At 32.2% G+C, this 19401-nt stretch overlaps 1 pseudogene; it reads left to right on the forward strand.

Moving 5' to 3' along the window:
* Positions 1–19401, forward strand: part of LOC142616604 (uncharacterized) — an 84664-nt pseudogene that overhangs the window by 4967 nt on the left and 60296 nt on the right.

The following is a 19401-nucleotide window of genomic DNA, read 5'->3' on the forward strand; positions in this document are numbered from 1 at the left end:
TGAGTAGTTGTCTTGTATTTAATGCGGAGGGGATAGCTTCTACACCTTTCTCCTTTCATCCTCCTCATAACCTGTGCCAAGTCTACTTTATTCCCTCTGTAATATTTTAACTTCATGCGCTTCACATGGTTACTGCTTGTCCCCAAGGTCAGTTGGTGCTCGTCCCATGATTAGTGTATCCTCGGAAATAACCTTGGCAGTCCATTTAAATGGGATTAGGGATCCTCGTCCACACAACATACATTCTCATATATATATATATATATAAGCTGAAGCGTAGTGTTTATTGTTGCTACGCTCCTGTTGAACCACATCAGTGACCATATTATCCACTTATTTCTAACATTTTCTCTCCCCTTTTTAATTATCTTTCTCCTTATTAATTTATCACCTTACAATTACTCTTCCACTAACATTTCCCCCACTTTTACCTTTTTATCTCCCCACTACTCTATACCTTAACCTTTCAACTCTTCCATCCCTTCATATTCCTTTTATTTTGACTCTTCTTCTCTCCATTTTCATTACTATAAATGTTTGTTTTTCTCTCTTCCATACTATCTATATTTTGCCGACACAAACAGGTGAATACTCTCTCTCTCTCTCTCTTGGTGAATTTTTAATTCTTTGTTGCACATCTAATTTAGGTTGATGAATTTTTTGTTGTTGTTGAACTCTACTTTGGATTGATGCATTTGGTTATATTTTAATTTGCTATCTTTTTTATTTATTTTATTTTATTGTTAAATGTTATTCAATGATTTAATATATTGACATAATGTTATTCTATTACTTAGCATAGCTTGGATAATTTCTTGTTTACAATTATACATTTTCTTTTGAATATTTTTCTACTCACCTTATTTTATATAATTTTGCTATTTATCTCGCATTCTCTCCTAGAATATGTGATTATTCTCTCTCTCTCTCTCTCTCTCTCTCTCTCTCTCTCTCTCTCTCTCTCTCTATATATATATATATATATATATATATATATATATATATTCTTTCTTACAACTCTACTTTAGGGCAATGCATTTTGGTGGTGTGTTTTGTGAGTTTCTCATCACGTATACTCTCTCTCCCTCTTATAGTTCTCCCTCTTATAGTTTTGGTTTGAGTTTATTCTTTAATATATTGGAAGTGAGAATTTGACAATTTTATTTACTTGAATTTAAGTAAACTATTATATATTTGATTTTTATAAATAAAAAAGAGATAAAATATAAATAATTTAATAATACGGAGGATGTGGCTGAATTTAAATATTGAAAAAAAAAAGATGAGAAGGAAAAAAAATATAAAAGATATAACAATAAATACCAGACTATCCAAATCATGTTATGTAATAGATTAATATTATATTCTTATATACTAATTTAATTATTTTTAGAATAATATTATATTCATATATACTCTTTTTAATTCTTTATAATAGAGTAGGATAACATTTAACAATCAAATAGAACCAAAAAAAAAAAAATTCTCATATACTATTCTTAATTCTTTATGATGCAATAGGATAACATTTAACGATTAAAGAGAAAAATTGTAATATTTGAATGTGCCTACAATTATTTGAGTAATATTAATTTTAAATTTACGATGAGATCTTATTAACATGACAATCTCCTTAAGAAAATGAAAATTTTAAATAATTAATTTGGAATGTGAAATTAATTTGAATCTTTAAAATATTTAGTTGTAAAAATAAAAAATAAAAACATAATGCACTATAACAAAATTTAAAAGAATATAGATCACTTGAAGAAAGAATAAAAGCTCTTCTCAATAAATAAATCAATAAATCAGTTAAATACACCCAAATTTTTTCCAAAAAAAACTAAAAATAATAGAATGATATATTTGTAGAGATAGAGAGATGAAAAATACTTTTAGAAATAGTTCAATTTTTAAGGAGAAAAAATTATCTTTAGTAAATTTTTAAAGAATTAATTATATATTCTCACGCATAGTGTGGGTCTGTGATTAGTTTTCCTTTAAAACTCATGTCTAATAGCATCAAGTGGAATAACATTTCGTCAATGTCACATTTCCATATTAATCAAATTCTATTTGTTATTTGATTAGTAAACTTACTTTTCATTATAATTAATTAAAATTTTTTCATTTAAATTTTTTTTTGAAATTAAAAAGGCAATGTGATATTTGATCAATAATTTACATATTTTAAATACTGTTGATATGTAATTTCCTAAATTTGTGTTATGTCATTGAAAAGAGTTTAATGGGATAAATTAATTTATTTTCACTTTTTAATTATAGTTATTTTCTAAAATTCCAACAGTACCCTATAATTAAGGTTTTGTTTTATATTTTTCCATATTCTAGATCTTATTATCCTAGAAAGACTGAAGTCTTTCAAAGAATAATATTGTTAATCAGATGGCAACTTGGAAGTTTTTAATTAGTTTCGTTTTAGTATATTTCATGTTATGTGTTTGTCACCTTTATCTCAACTTGAATTTACTTTACTCTAATTCGACACCATAAGCGCTTTTTTGGTTGGAGATTTTTAGTATTATTGTTTACAATAATATGAAAACTGTGGTTTAAAAAATATTGTGAAAACATGTGTTTACAGTATTCATAAAACAAAAAATGTGTTTGGTACTATATTTAAAATAACATGTTTTAATGTGTGAAAAAACATAATTGTATGTTTAGTATGTGTGTGTTTTTTAAAAATTGAAAAGTGGCCTCCTGGTTAGAATTGAAAATGGAAGTTTTTATGTGTTGTCTAATCAAGTGGAACCCATGTTTTTTAAAATATTTACAAAAGTGTCATTGAGCAATGCTGTTTGAAATCTGAAACTGGTAAATGGAATTTTCCAAATTTAGTATTTAAATACCTAAATTGAACAACATAACTCAAACACTCTTAAAAAACACCTTTACCAAAGTAACCAAACATGTTTATTTTTTAAAATCACAATTTTCAGTGTTTAAACATTAAAAACTATTGTTTGAAATCGCATTCTAAACCGGCTCTAAAGATCACAAAACCCATGAACTCTTTATATTGTTGTCAGCGTAGTTATTATTACATATAAAGGAGATTGGGTTTAGGGCGTCCCAACTAGTAGCCAGTAGGTTAAACCTTCATATGTTAAGGAGCCGCCACTCACTTTATTATTCGGACATTTATAACTTTTTTCATGGCACTTTTTAGTGTTTTAAATAGCAAATATTCAATATTCAAGAATATTCTCTGAAAAAAAAAGTTTCAAGAATTAATTCATGGCAAATAATCAACATTTAGGCATTCATGGATAGAATTATTATTATTATTATTATTATTTTGAGAAAATGGATAGAATTAATATAATTGTTAGCTTTAGATACCTAGCCAGAGAAATTCTGGTTGTTACTTAGCTTCCAAGCAAAAATATGAAAAAGCTTCTGCATATGGACTGATCAGCTTCCAGCTTCCTCCAATCTAGCGGAATACTGGCAAAGTTTCTACAGCTGTACTAACTTCCAGCTTCCAATTTGTGTTGATATTTTAAAGGGTCCGATTAATGGATGTTCTTAAGGTATTAATAAATAGAAAATTTTAAAAACGTTTTGCTACTACTTTTATAAAAAATATAAAAAGCTCTCAAAGAACAATTACTTTTTACCTTTTCCATATAAATTTCTAAAAATATTTCCTAAACTTATCCTCTTAGGGTATCAATTAATTTTTCCCATCCCTGAAAGCTATATATGTTATGCTAGGATCCTAATCCAATTAAGAACTAATAAACTAACATAAAAACCATACCATAAACCTCTCCATCACAACTAAACCTAAAAAGTAAAAACAAGGATGAAAAAACAAGAACCAATAAAAAAAGAAAAACATACCCAGAAATCTTTGAACAAGCTAGTATAAGAACTCGAACAAGGTATTGATTAGAAAGATTTTTAATAAATAGTCCCCATCGATGCCCTTAAAAGCCCAAGTATATGCCTTGCAAAGCTTCTCGCCTCGTGGTGCTCGTAATCGCTCTCGATTACCAAAGAATTTTTAAAAATACTTCAAGCAACAGCCCCTATTTGAAACTCTATGACAACTTTTTTCAAGCACCTGTCATGGCCTTCTTTTAAACCTACCATCCCATTAGAAAATTCTAAGTAGTCTCAGTGCATTCACTCCCACCGTGAGACCTTGAAACATTGCTGTAGGACTATCTAAGAATTATCTCCACCTTATGTTATTAGAGTGGCCTATGTGATTCTCAAAAAAGAAAAAAGAAAAAAAGAATGGCTTATGTGACAACTTCCCATGAAAAATACAAACAAAAAAAAAACTACAAATTATATCATAATTTTTTATATTACAACTCTGATTTGGCAGAGTGAAGTGGTTGTCTCGTTTATACATGAACCTACTACTTTTTCTCTACTAATCAAACTCTATTACACTACAATTGTGGAGAGAATAATTTGTGGCTTTAGATTTTTTTTTTATTTTTAAAAAGAGTCACTTTACACATTAGCCAAATGGCTTTAAAGCGTTGTCTCTTTACTACTCTTTCAAGTCTTTGGAGCAGAAAAAGTTTACAATCTAGAGCACCAAGCCCAGAACCAAGCCCAACCAAGCCCAACCACAACCACAACCACATCTACATCTACATCTACTCTCGGAGTACCCAATAACATTCCTACTCCAATGGTGGAATAAAATCTGTCCAATGATGTTGTACTCGACATCTTGTGAAGGCTACCTATCAAATTTCATCTCCTAACACCTAATTAATTAACAACAACAAAGATCACGGTTATCTCATATAAATGCCTCATGTTTTTAGAAAGCTCAATAATTTTGTCTTATCTTTATAAGGACCTTGTCTATACGGTTTCTTGACCGCACGTTTAATAGGATTTCCCAGTATTCAGTTCCCTTTTCTTTTCCTTCATACTTTGTCAAAATAGTCGGTTCTTTCAATGGCCTATTGTGCCTCAGTGACAGTGGTACTGAAGTTACGTATTTGTGGAATCCCAGCATTAGAAAATTTAAGAGGTTGGCTGTTTCTGTTTCTTCTGTAACCCAATATAAATGGGTTGTTACTGGATTTTCTCGTCAGTCACAAACCAATGACTACAAGATTGTAAAGATTTGGTGTTCTTCTCGAGCAGCCAACAAAGTGGGGGTCGGGTTGAGGCTGAGGTTTACACATTAAGCTCGAACTGTTGGAGAAGGGTTGAAGCCTCATGGGGATCAAATGTTGCAGTCCCCTATATCGGGGCTAGTTCGTATGTTGCATTTGTTAGTGGGGCTTTCATTGGTTGCGACATAATAGTGAAAATCAGAACTTTATTTCGTCATTCGATGTCAATAATGAAAAACTGGGAGTGATAGCTCTCCCGGATGGACATAAACTGCTACCACAAGATCTGATGGTGTTCAAGGGGAACTCGGCCTTCGTTATAGTTGGAGGGTCCTGTACAACTTAAATCAGAGTCTTTGCCTTTTGCATCAGTCGCCATTCATCATTTGGGTGATGGAAGAGTGTGGTACCGTGTACGTGAATCATGGAATGAAGTTTTTTTCTATAAAATTTGAGAAGACTGTATGTTTCTTTGGTTGCACCGCACCGCACCGCAGCACCAGCCACCAGGCTTGTTGAACTTTTAGTTCAAAAGGAGGATAAGGACAAATCTGTGTTGATTGTATCACTTGACCCTGAAGCTTTACATGAGAAGAATCTTGATATTCAACATGTTCCAATTATAGCTGCTACTTTCATGGAAAGCATTGTGTTACTTGATGCGTTATCTGGATAGGAAGTGAAATCACTAGTGATCATCCTGGGATTTTGTAATGTTAGTGTGATGCAAATGGGATTAGTACCATGTTATTTCCTTCAGTATCATTTTGTCTTGCGGTAGGCATAAAATCATTGGTATGATGTAGAGGGGTGAAAATTTTGTTCATGATTTATAACATACCTTAATGCTTGTGGAATGGGTATCAAATACTGGGAAGGAAGAAGTTTGAATGCTGTAATGTGCAGATTAGCTTGGATTTTTGCAGTTTACCATCTTTATTGCAGAGAAATAGGACATTCATAGAGGTCTAATTAGCTCTGAAGAAGGTATTTTGCAGTCGATGAAAAGGGAAGTCAAGAGTCAAGACCGGTGTGGTTATCAGAGAAAGTTTCAAGAACTATGTTTTAATGGATCTTTATATTGTGTTTGATTGACTCTGTTTTTGGATAACAAGTTCTTAATTCTTAGTGATAGTCTCTGTTTGAACTTTCTTACTCTTTGTTTTGTGACTCTGTGTTCGCAGTTATAAGTTTGCTGTAAGTTGCTTAAGCCTTTGGGCTTAGGAGACTTGTGACAGATGGCTGTCTGTTGTGTTTCTTGCCAATCAAAGCACAAAAGTTTGGTTGGTTGTGCTTTTAAACCAAACAGGTCTGTGCTTGTACTTGCCACCTTCTATTAGTCTTGTTTTTCTTTTTCAGGTTTTTTCATTATTTTTTCATTATTTTTTAAATGTGTGGTAAATTGGTAGGATACACATACATACATACATACATACATACATATATATATATATATATATATATAAGGGGGTGAGATAAAGTTGCAGTTAGTATAGTTAAACAAGTATTGAAATTTGAAACAATTGAGATGCACCTGTGTATAGCAGTGGTTTTTCACTTGTTAGTGTGCACTTATGACATTCCAACAATGGTTTTTTTTAATCATTCCATCAATATTTACTGCTAATTTTCATTCAAACTGTGATGGGTTTTAAGTAAATTGAAAATTTTGTAGTTTCCAGGTAGTGGATTTTGTTTCTGTCTCTAATAGGAGCTGTAGTTCAAGAATTTTTCTATTTATTTAGGTGGATACTTTCTTGTTATTATCCCTCTTATCCAAATTACATCATCCACAACAGCTACCCTTTCGGAGCCAAAAGTTTCTGTTCACTACTGACATGTCCTCGTTCGCCCAAAAAGGAATAAATTTCATAACATTAGTAGATTTTGTACATCTTTCTATTCATAATTCCAAAGATATGTTTATCGGGAGATCCGATATGGCATTCTTGCACTATTAAATCCAGTAAGCTCGTCCTAATTGTCAACCTTTTCCTTTGAAAGATAACACTCGTTCTTTCTCAAGCACCTCTCTCTCTCTCTCTCTCTCTCTCTCTCTCTCTCTCTCTGTGTGATGATTGAAGCTCATCTCCCTCATGAAATGTAAACTCTCAACTTGTAGCTTCTTGGAATTACTAATGAAAAAATTAAGCGCCTCCTAATTGTCAATATTTTCTTCTCAAAGCTTTGTTAGACACTCTTCGACCCACAATCAATGGTTTGAAAGTTGCAATGGAAGACCATACACCTTAATTGTGCCATCACTTTAGTTTATGGGTAGCCTCAAGAACCGATCTTCACTTTTGACATTAGTTTTTCTTATTTATCGACTTCATCTAAACTAGGATTGTTGACGATTTATATCCAATCACATATCCATTTGTGCTACAAAAAGAGATTTAACTTAGAAGAGCATCATGCCCATAGTTGGCTAGTTTATACTTTAAAACGAGAATTAGTATACTAAGACCTCCAAGGCTTATTCACTTGACTACCTATTACCCAATCCAAATCTCAATCTTTCATCATGATTATAAGAATATAGTAAGGACTACAAAAAAACGTCAGTTTATCCTGCATGCTAGCATGGTTTTGAACATGCAGGTAGTATCTAAAATTTCTGTGATAAAGCATGGAAAACCATATCAATGTGAGGAGAAATCTGTAAAGGATTCTATTTTTGGCCAAACGAGCTATAGCAACTGATGAAGGAACACCACGACAATGTGGAGACAATTAATTATACAATAGGAAGCAACACTTTAATAGCAAAGAAATGTCCAAAGAGTAGAACAATTAAAATGAAGCCAATTATTAGTTTAGTCATGGGGTTCTTTGTGAGGAGCCAGAGCAAGACCTCCAAAGCCAAAGAACAATTAAAGTTTACTTTTTTCAATTGAAAATCTGGTTGGTGCCTGGCCAGAAATTGATGCAGAAGGGAGAGGCATTATGGTAGCTCCACCTTCAACTGGTGCAGATGCTATAGTTGTAGGTGTTGCAGCACCATGAGGTGGGAAGTGCCTAGCACCACCCTGGCCATGTCTCCAACCACAAAAAGGGGATTATGAGCCACTTAGTCTTGGGCTAAAATGTCCTCAACCACCTCCTCTGAAGGGCCTAACACCCCTTCTAACTCTAGCTCTATAATGAGATTGCCAAATCTGCAAAATAGCAACCAGAACAACATGCTTATTAAATTTTATTTTGAAAATAAATCTCCAAAACTAGCAAACTGAGCATAAAGACAGCAAGACAACAAGAGTACATTTCACGTAGCTTATATATATATAAATGTCACATCCTAAAACGAATTATTTGATAAACAACCAGACTGCAAAATTTAATAAGTGACTTGAGGAGCGATTGTGTAAGACACCAGAAGAACATAAAAAAATAACACCTGCTAAAGCAGACCAAAAATGTGAAACCTTTATATATGAAATGTTATGACAATCCTGAAGACTTTATGATTTAGTTAGGCAATGGGGATACCAGAAATCATTGTTGAGCTTTCAGACAAACAGATGGTCAATCTGTTGAGCTCGGGTGATCTCAGTTTGTTGGAGGTTTGTGCTATACGGACTCCATACAAGGAACTATGGCCATGAAATTGCTTTAGATTTGAAAGAACCACCTGTTATGGTTTGAAGGGCTCAAACGACCTTTTAGATCCTTCACAAGTTCTCATATACTTGCCCCCTCATCTTTCACTTGAAACCATGCCCCCAAGTTGCAAGTCCTCTACAGGTTCAACTGCCAAAACATCAGAAGTCCCTACCACCTCATTATGTTGCTCTGTTTCCTTTCTATTCTCATCGGTAACAGTTTCACAATTTATATTTTCTGGATGGGTTTGTTTTTAAATTTCTCAACTTCTTCAGGCCAAAAAACTCCTTGTTTCAATTCAGAATTGGGCATTTACACTTTCTACTATGTGGTTCTGGCTTTGCTGAGTTTCTACAACTCGGCGAAAATGGGCAATTAGCCATAATTACTAAACAATATAGTTAGTAGGTACTGTTTCGAAAGTTAATATTATATTAACATCTCAACTCTTAAAGAGTCGATTTTAAACCTATAAATTGAGTCTTAGAGACTCGATTTTCATGTTCTGATCAGATCTGATGTGGCGTTTTTTCACGTGGCGGCCACTTGGAAATCAAGTTATGTGTACAACACGTGGAAGCTAGCTGATCTGACAAAAAAATAATGAAAAATATTAAACCAAACAACAACAAAAATAGCCATGATAAAAGCCTAACAATACAAATATATCTTAAATATTTTCTATTTTTTATAAATAAAAAAAGCCTAGCATATATACACTAACTTGTTACATCATATGCATATACAAACCCCACATTTGCATATATACTCAATCATTATCATTTGTTTCTAAACAAAAAAAAAAATCATTAATCATACTAAAAAAAAAAAAAAAAAAAACTAAACACACAAATCTTCAAATCATTCTATAATAAATATAAAGAAAAATAACAGGCCAAAAAAAAAAAAACTCATGATACATACCCATAAAAAAACCTAACATTACATATATGTAACTAACAACTACCCATAAAAAAACATTAACATTACATATATGTAACTAACAACTAGTCAGTAAAAAAAAAAAAAAAAAAACTAACAACTAGAGAGAGTGTATGCTATAAAAACCTTACCTGACATGAGGATGTGTAAATGGGGGTTGAGTTTGATTTGAAACTTTGTATGAGAGTGAGAGAGAGAGAGTGAGAGAGGAAGAGAGAGTTGCTGGATTTTTTGATGTGGGAAACAGCAGACCCTAGAAAAATAGGTAATGTAGACTAAAGAGCAGCTGCTCTAATCACGTGGATTAAAGTGGACCAACCATTACAAATCGAGTCTCTGAGACTCGATTTCACTTTTTAAAAACTGATTCTTTAAGACTCAATATCTAGTTGGAGTCCACGTGGATGCGACTGACAACATAAATAGAGTATTTAATTGTTCACATGTAAATCGACTCTTAAAAACTCAATTTCCAGGTGGCCGCCACATGGAAAAGCGCCACATTTGATCAGAACATGGAAATCGAGTCTTTAAGACTCGATTTATAGGTTCAAAATCGACTCTTTAAAAGTTGAAATGTTAGTATTATATTAACTTTCAAAACAGTACCTACTAACTATATTGTTGAGTAATTATGGCTAATTGCCCATTTTTGCCCAACAACTTGCCATGTCTTTAGAAATTCTTTTTATGTTTCTTTTTATTATTATGCTACTCTAGGATTTCCAGAGTGTTGCAGTCAACCATACGAAATTCACAGTACACCATACCGAGAGGTGGCCAGAATTAAGCAATATGAACTTCTGCCGATACAGATAATTGTACCTGCCCAGAAACTGACGCTGAAGGCAGCAGCATTATAGCAGCCCCTCCTCCAACTGGTGTAGTTGATGTAGTTGTAGTTGTTGCAGGACCATGTGGTGGGGTGTGCCTGCCACCATCTCCTCCTCTATATGAAGATTTCTAGATCTACCGAATAGGATTTGAGGATCAAATGGACTGTGTAATATTGTATTTGTTTAGTGTTTTATAATCAGATAGGAAAACGAACTGGAGCAATAATCTGATTAAAAGAAAATAGCAAATCAATCATAAAGATAGCAAGAAAACAAAAGTATATTACGTGTAGCTTGTATATATAAATGGAGTGACAACAAAATATCACAAGTCAAAATGTGTTATCTAATAAACAAGACATAAAATCTTAACAAGTGACTGAGAGACCAGAAGAATGAAGAACCTGCTAAAGCAGACTGAAAATGTGAAACCTTCATAAAAACTACATATTTTACAATTAAACTCAAGGGAAACTTGTAGTAGCAGCCTAGCAGGCACTGACCTAGAAAACTGAGAATTGGTTCAAACCCGGTAATGACAGATGGCATAGCTCTAAAATATAATTAAAAATAAATAAATAAATTTTCACAATTATGAAAAACTTGCAAGCATTCATGCAAGGCGGCCATGAAACTCTTAGAGCACTCACATTAACCTTAAATTTTTAGCCAAACTAACTCAAAAAACACTACTGTTTCAAGTTTAATTACATTTTTTTTTTATAAAGATTCATCAGCCTCAATACTCTATCACTACTATAATTAAATATTATTTCCTCTCATTCACATTTTTAATCCCAAATTTTCACAACCGCAACACACAACTCAGCACAGCCTATAGACCCACAACCAACACAACCAGATGCTAATCTCATAAGGCTTCTCACTAGTGAAGGAACTCATAGTGAATAGCCTGATATGAATGCTCTTACGGCAGTATCTTTAAGGTCACTACTATTAGTATTTAGTATTACAATGACAATTACAGAAATATATACATGCAAATATGGAATGGAAAAAAAAAAAAAAAAAAAACCAAGATTTCCTTCCTCCAAAAGACCTTAAGCTCTACATTCCATGAAGTCTCTCCAGCCACAGCTCAAAAATCAATAAAAAAAAATCAAAATAATTCTTTTCACCCTTGCTAATTTAAAATTTCTAAAAAAAAAAATAATGGTAGAGAAAGAAGAAGACGCCTCAATTTGTTGTGAGCCCAATTTTCTTTTATGTATGTAAAACTTGTTCATAGGCTACGGAGGTGAGACATTGTGAGGACTGAGGAGCATGTGCAAAATCATTGTACAATGGAGAAAATGACACCACTATCATACTTCAATAACATAAATGTGACATCGGTCATAAATTTTCTATAATATTTCTATAAGCCAACTAAACATTAACATGATATTACAAAAAATTTATACTAACTTCAATGCATTGAAGAAACAAAAACTATGATTAAACAAACAATCAACTTATTAGTTACACCACATCTATATATATCTAAAAGCTGAAGCATAGAATTTATTGTTTTTACGCTTCTGTTAAACTACGTCCACAGCCATATCACTTACTAATTTTCAATTATTTCTCTTTTAGTTTTTGACTCTTTTTATTTATTTATTAATGTTGTAGTTTATGGTTACATTTTCTCCAACCTTCCCCCTTCCCTTTAACCTTTTCATCTCCCCACTACCATTAACATTAATATCACTTTTTTTTTATCCCTGCATCTTCCTCTTATTTTGACTATTCTTATCCCCATCCTCTTACTATAGATTTGCTAATCTGTTTCACTCCATACATATTTTATCACACAAAAAGGTTATTACTCTTAATATTTCCCATGTTTTTCTATTCTTTTGGTATTTTTTTTAAAAAATATTTTTTGTATCTTTACTTTATATTGATAAATTTCCATGTTCTTTAGAACTCTACTATTATTCTCTCTCTCTCTCTCTCTCTCTCTCTCTATATATATCTCTCTCTCATATATATTTTTTTCTTTTTTGTGTAGATTTTTTTTATATGTTTTATATCTTTACTTTAGGTTGATGAATTTGTCTGTTCGTTAAAACTCTACTTTAGGTTGATGCATACCACTACCAAAAATAAATAGGATTGAATTGAATTTCATGCTCCAAACTTTTTGGTTTTATGTTTTCAAGTTGTTATTTTCCCCTTTTTTTATTATCAAATGCTATCATATTGCATTATAAAGATAGAATATAAGAATATAATGTGTTTCAAGTACATAACATGACTTAAATAATTTGGTGTGACTATATCTTTTATTTTGGCTATTCTTCTCATCTTATTTTCTATAAATTTATCCAATTCATGTCTCTCCCGAAAAAGGTGATTATTCTCTTTCTCGATTATTTATTCATTCTTGCAACTTAACTTTAGGTTGATGAATCATTAATTTTTTTATAACACTATTTTGGGTTAATAAACAATTTTATATGTGTTTTTGAGTTCTCTATCACAAGCCTTCTCTCTCCCTCTCATAGTTTTTGTTTGATTTTTTGTTTGACATAATACTTAGTTATTTTGAAAGTGAAAATTAGAATTTATATTAAAATACAATCTCACTATGTATTTGAATGTGTTTCTCAACTATTTGAGTAATATTAGGTGTAATTTTGTAATGAGTTTTGATTATCATGATATCTTATTTAAGAAATGAGAAATTTGAATAATATATTTGAAACTTAAAAAAATAATTTAAGTAAAAAATTTAAAGAATTTAGTTGTAACAAAAAAAGAAAAGGAAAACAGAACGTACCATAATATAATTTAGAAAAATATGAACCACCTCAACAAAAAAAATAAAATAAAAAAATCAATCAAACACACCTAAGATATTAAAATGATATATATGTAAAGATGGATAAATGAAAAATAATTTTAGAATATTTTTTATTTTTAGAGAGAACATATTATACATTGTACCACAATTTCAAAGTAATAATATATTCCCACGTATCGCGTGGGTCTGCGACTAGTAATAACTAATTTCTAATTTATATGACATTTACTCTATAATCTATATTCTTCATCGCCTTAATTTTGTATTACATCATTAATTAAACAAAAACATCTTCATATTATCGCAACACAATGTCATATTGTTACTTTAAAATGTTTTGATTATTCTATATAATCTTCTCACATAGTAGATTACATCATTATCAGCACATCGCACGAGCCCATTGGTAGTTGATGATAATTCCAAAGCAGAAAAGCCCACACAAACCTTTAGTTGTTTGTTTGTTAGAGATTATCTACATGGGAGGGATCTTCGAGCAAGGATGATGGATAGGAGATTGATGAATCTATGATTTCTTGTCTAGACTCCAGGTTTGACATGGCCCAAAATTTACTCACTTTATTTAAAAATTTTGGGCTCAAGTCTTACTCAAGCAAGATTACACTTGGTATAACTTAAGCTCAAAGGTTCTTGGCAATAAAAATTTTATTAAATATTTGAAATGCTATTCAGGTAGAAGAATTTTGTCTTCCTAAATTAGGGTAGAAGACCTTATTCAATAGTAAGATGCTCCCAACAACTAATAATGGTCAAGTTGGTATGGATGTTCCATGCACCTTCATATCTAATTGAAACGATAACATACGACTCATGAGTGATGAGTCAACAAATAGCGTCCATGAAACCGTGGTTCCTTCGTTACAATCATATTTGCTTGTTTATTATATACTATATTTCATTAAAATATCTTTTTCTTTTCTTTTAACGCTCAACAACTATCATTCACTTTTTTTTTTTTTTGTCCTCTAGAAATGAAAAGAAATAATAAAAAGATTATTTTGCTTAACCTACTGCAACTTGTTTATTTGCACAAGCATTATACCAAAATTTCATTTTGCATAACTAGTTCATGATACGATGTTTGTGATTTTTCGGATTCTTTTGGCTTAATATTATTTTATATGAGTTAGTGCGAATGCTCTAATAGAACTCATGAATTTATTATTTATTTATTATATTGATTTGATAGTGAAGGTGGGGGATTTAAACCGCATACCTTTTGCTATAATACAATAAAGTGTTTTTTTTTCTTTATTAATGCTTAGAATATCTACTAAATACTAGTTGTTGCATCTTGAACCTCTATCCCCAACTTTCAAGACATTTGTAGTTGAAGATGTACCACTTAGACCGAAAGTATCAATTAAGTTATAAAACTTTTAGAGAATTTATTAAAGAGAAATTTAACTTACACAATATTTTCATTACAAATCTTAGATAATTTATTGTTACTGGTTATAATTTAAAATCTTACTAAAATTATTTTTTTATTACAAAAAACAACTAGTAACAACTTATCACTTAAAATTTGTTGTAAAAATTAATATTATGAACATATGTTACTCTTTATTAAATATTTGAAAAATTAGCAGAGGGTAAAACAACTTACCTAGATATTCATTGGTAAGACTGTAAGAGGCTCCCACAATAATAGAAAAGTTTGGTACGGTGCCATGCAAAATGTTTCATGCCCCTCTCGTATCCAATTGAAGCCTTGACTAATGAGTCAACAATTAGCTTCGTTTCTAAATAAAAAAAATAGCTTACACTTGATTCCATTATTTCATACAAACTTTGAAAACGACTTTTGACTTCTAGACTTCATTCTATTATAGAACTCGAGTTTCTTGTGAGTTGTGATTTAACTTATTACCTGTGTTTCAGACTCTTTCACTACCTTTTCCCTCGTGACCCTGACAAAAGAAAGAAAAAAGAAAAACCGATAGCCACGATTGTTGACTGTGTGAGACGGCCACAATTGTTGACGATGTGATTGTTGTGGGTTCTTGCATAATACGCGAGTGTTTTAAACTGGAGTAACACATTGCAACAGACTCAGATTCACATAATCGAGTCGTCCTTTCCTCGTTGCTTTCTCACTTTATCGTTATTCAATGTAAAGTCATGCCGAGTAAGAAAACAGTAACTCGGATCAATTGACGTGTGGGACACCCTCGTGAGGAAACTTCGTGGAAGAGGGATTTCTGATCAAATTAATTGACGTGAAGTTTGAGGTGTGGCTATTCAACAAAGAACAGCTCAATTTCTCACTTCAACATCAATGAAAAATACAACTTGTCTCTCAACTTCCGACACGTTCAATTAAATGGTTTGTACCATGTAAGAAAAAATTGATAAATTTCTTCATTGTTTTCTCACTTTATTTTTATTGCATGTAGTCATGCCGAATAAGAAAACAGTAACTCAAATCAATTGACGTGTAGGACACCCTCGTGAGGAAACTTCGTGGAAGAGGGATTTTTGATCAAATTAATTGACGTGAAGTTTGAGATGTGGCTATTCAACAAAGAACAGCTCAAACAAGAGAAGAAAAGTCAAATACAACTTGTAAGTTGTAACAATCTTTATGTACACAGCATCATGAATTGAAAGGGAAAATTATTATTAGGGAGAAGTATATAAAAATTTTGTAGTTTAGTTCCTAGGATTCGTTAAACTCCAAATTGAGTTTAACTTTTAAATGGGATACTTTAAATTTCATACTTCCACAAATATATATATATATATATAAATCTAAATCTGGAGTTTTAAGGGTCCTATTTATGAAATATGAAAGTGTGAGGTTTAAAATATGTCCAATTTAAAAGTGTGGGGGTTTAATGTGTTCCAAAAAATATATTTTTTTTGTACTTACTTTTCCTTAATATTAGCATTTTCTCATAAAATATCCATTGGCTTTAATTGCTTAGTATAATTTTAACTGATAGGGTACTAGCATTCAAGCTATGCCATTCAACAAAGAAGTAATGCTGGCATTCAGGTATGGTCATTAGTGTCTCTTTGAGCCAATACACTGACCATGCATATTATAGGTTCATAATACAGATACCAACTTGTTTGGGTTGAGAGTAAGATATTTGAACCCTAAATATTTTAGACACTTCAAGAAATACTACCTTGGACAAGTTTGGTGTGGAGATGTTTCATGTACTTTGATATCCAATTGAAGCCATGACTCATGACTTAGGTCATGAGTCAACAAATACCATCCATTAAGTTGCGGTTCCCTTCAAAACAATCATTTCTAATTTTTTATTATATATTTTATTTAAGGAGAAAATCACTTTTTCATTCCTACATTTTCAGTCAATTCCCACTTTAGTCCCTATAATTTATTTTTACCGGATTTAGTCCCTATCATGAAAAACGCTTCTCGGTTTGGTCCCTGCCGTTACATCAAAGACGGAATAAGGTGACGTGGCAGACGGCAGAAATAAAAAATAATAAACTATTGTCCTCCTAGCCTACTGCCCTTAGTTCAGCCCTTACCTAGTCACGTGGCCCTCACCTAATAGCCCCTAACCTAAAAAACCCCAAATCAGCTGACCATTCTCACAATTGAAATCCCGAACCCCCAAATTCTCTCATCTCCTCTCTAACCCACGAACCCAGTTCGTCGCTCACCTCGCTCACCACACAGTTCGTCGCTAACCCACGAACCCAGCTCCTCGCTCACCACACAGCTCTCTCTTTGTCCAAATAATTAAAAATCTCTACGGGTGTCCAATTGGGTTGGTCCAAAAATTTGAACTTTTTTGCTTAAATTATGATGGGTATCTTTTGCATTTGCCATTTCTGTACTAGTTGGTCCAATTGCATTTTTTGCATTTGCCATTTCTGTACTAGTAGTATATGGGTGTCCAATTGGGTTGGTCCAAAAATCTCTACTATTGTACTTTCTCATTATACTGTATTTTTGTACTTGGTGAGCAATATCAATTTTGGTCTGATGACCTGGAGCGAATCCAAGTGGGTGTTGATGAACTTTGTCGAGCAGTGCATGAAGTCAGAGATTCCTCCTTCAAAGACTCCTACTGCGATCACTGCCGATGTGGTTTCACCGGTGGAATCGTCCTTGTCGAAACCAGATGAATTCAACGAACTCCTTCATTTGCCGTCGAATCCATTTCCAATGGCCGCCGTTGATTCCGATGAGTACCACGCAAATCTCTGTTCGATTGGATTGTTTTGGTTCCTATTCTTGGATTCCAAAATTGATCAATTTTGTTTTGTTTTTATCTTTAATCATGAAGTAGCATGTTGATCAATTAAAAATAATATACAACAACCTAGACCTGGTGATGTGTTTGATTCTTGAGAATATGCTTTAAAAAGTTTTCAAAAACAAATAATTGACCCTCAGTTTGGTTACTGAGGAAAATAATTTTTTAATTAGGTTTTTTAATTAGTAATTATTGAGGAAAATAATTTTTTAATTAGTAGTTACTGAGGAAAAGAAAAGAAAAGAAGGATCTATGTTAATTTTTTGGTTTGTAATTTTATAAATTTAAAAAGGGTAAATTGGAGAATTCATTTGGTTAATAATTTATTTAATCTATTCTCCCTCCAAATCTCTCCAATTTGGGGGAATTAAATATGAGGGGTTGGAGGTAGTTGAAATCCCTCTAAATCCCTCCAAACCTCTCCTCTTCTTCCTTAAAAAACTTTCAAACAAGGTAATTGAACTACTCTCTCTCCCTTTACTCTACTCTCCCTCCTCTTTTTAACTTCCAAACAGGCCATTACCGATGGAGGATACGGATGTGATGGTCTGACTCTCTATTTCTCTGTATCTGCCTCTTTGTATCTCAATACTCCTTGAACCTTTCATCATATTTAATTTTGACCAGTGGTAGTTCTCTCTATCTCCGTATCTCCCTTTCACCAAACTGTTTCAACAAACCATCCACCTTTATGGTTTGGGTTTTGGACGATGAAGAAGGGGTTTAGCCATGGAGTGTGTTTTGGAATGGAGAAGTCGAACAGGGAACGAAAAGGGGAACGGGAGAAATAGAATCAGAATTTAGTTTGTTGTATTCTAGGGTTTCATGTATTATCGGGTTAGAGAAAAAAAAATTGGGATTTTTGTTCTCTCTCTTTCTCAATACCTGTAGGACGAACGATTGATTGCACGATTCTCCACTGGATTGCAAGCTTTTTTTTCTTTTCTTTTTTTTCTTTTTGGTTTCTCCTTCCCTTTGTTTGTAACGCAGTATCGCTTGTTTTTTTGTGTAGAGAGAGAAAATGTTAAGCAGTCTGATGAAAAGAAAGAAATCGGTAGGGTTTTTTTATTGCAACGTTTTTTTAACTAGTTATTTAATTTATGCTTTTTTAATTGCATGTGTGGCAGAATTATGAAAGAACAATCGTTGTAACGTGCAGCTGTTTTACTTAAAAGTTGTACATGTAGTAGCATTTTAAGGGTTTTTTTTTCCTATTTGTCAATACCTCCTTAAATGTAGGAATTAACTTTCTCTCAGCTTCTGCTATTATATATAGTATATGATATAATATAGATTAGTTGAAGTTCTAAATTGTTAGTCTTGGAGAATATTATGATTTTTGGTGTCATGGGTCTCTTGATGATATTATATAAATCTTGTGAGAATTACTTATTAAGTGTGGAGGTTTTGATATTAGAGATAATACCTTGAATGATTTATGAGTATAATGGGAGTCTATGCCTTGTAAATTAATTTGTTGAGAAACTTTGGGAGTGAAATGCATTATTTGTGAGGTTAAATACTAGGCTTGCCAAATTAAGTACTTATTTGGCAATTCCTAATTTGTAGTTAGGTACAATTTCAAGCTTTATACTTTTTGTGATAGATTTGCTTGATATTGTTTAGGTTCTATCTAATCTCCTTTGGAGCTTGGAGAATTAGGATTTTTGCAAGTTGCAAAGTAAGTAGCTTTTTAATGGGATTTTTGGAAAATAACCATGTTGCAAAAACATTGTTTTTGGGTCAAACACATTTTGTAAAATTATTTGTGGAAATATGTTTTCTTAAAAAGTGTTGTATTGTGGCCCTATTATATATGATTA

This window comes from Castanea sativa, chromosome 11 (assembly GCF_040712315.1).
Source record: "Castanea sativa cultivar Marrone di Chiusa Pesio chromosome 11, ASM4071231v1".
Taxonomy (NCBI): domain Eukaryota; kingdom Viridiplantae; phylum Streptophyta; class Magnoliopsida; order Fagales; family Fagaceae; genus Castanea; species Castanea sativa.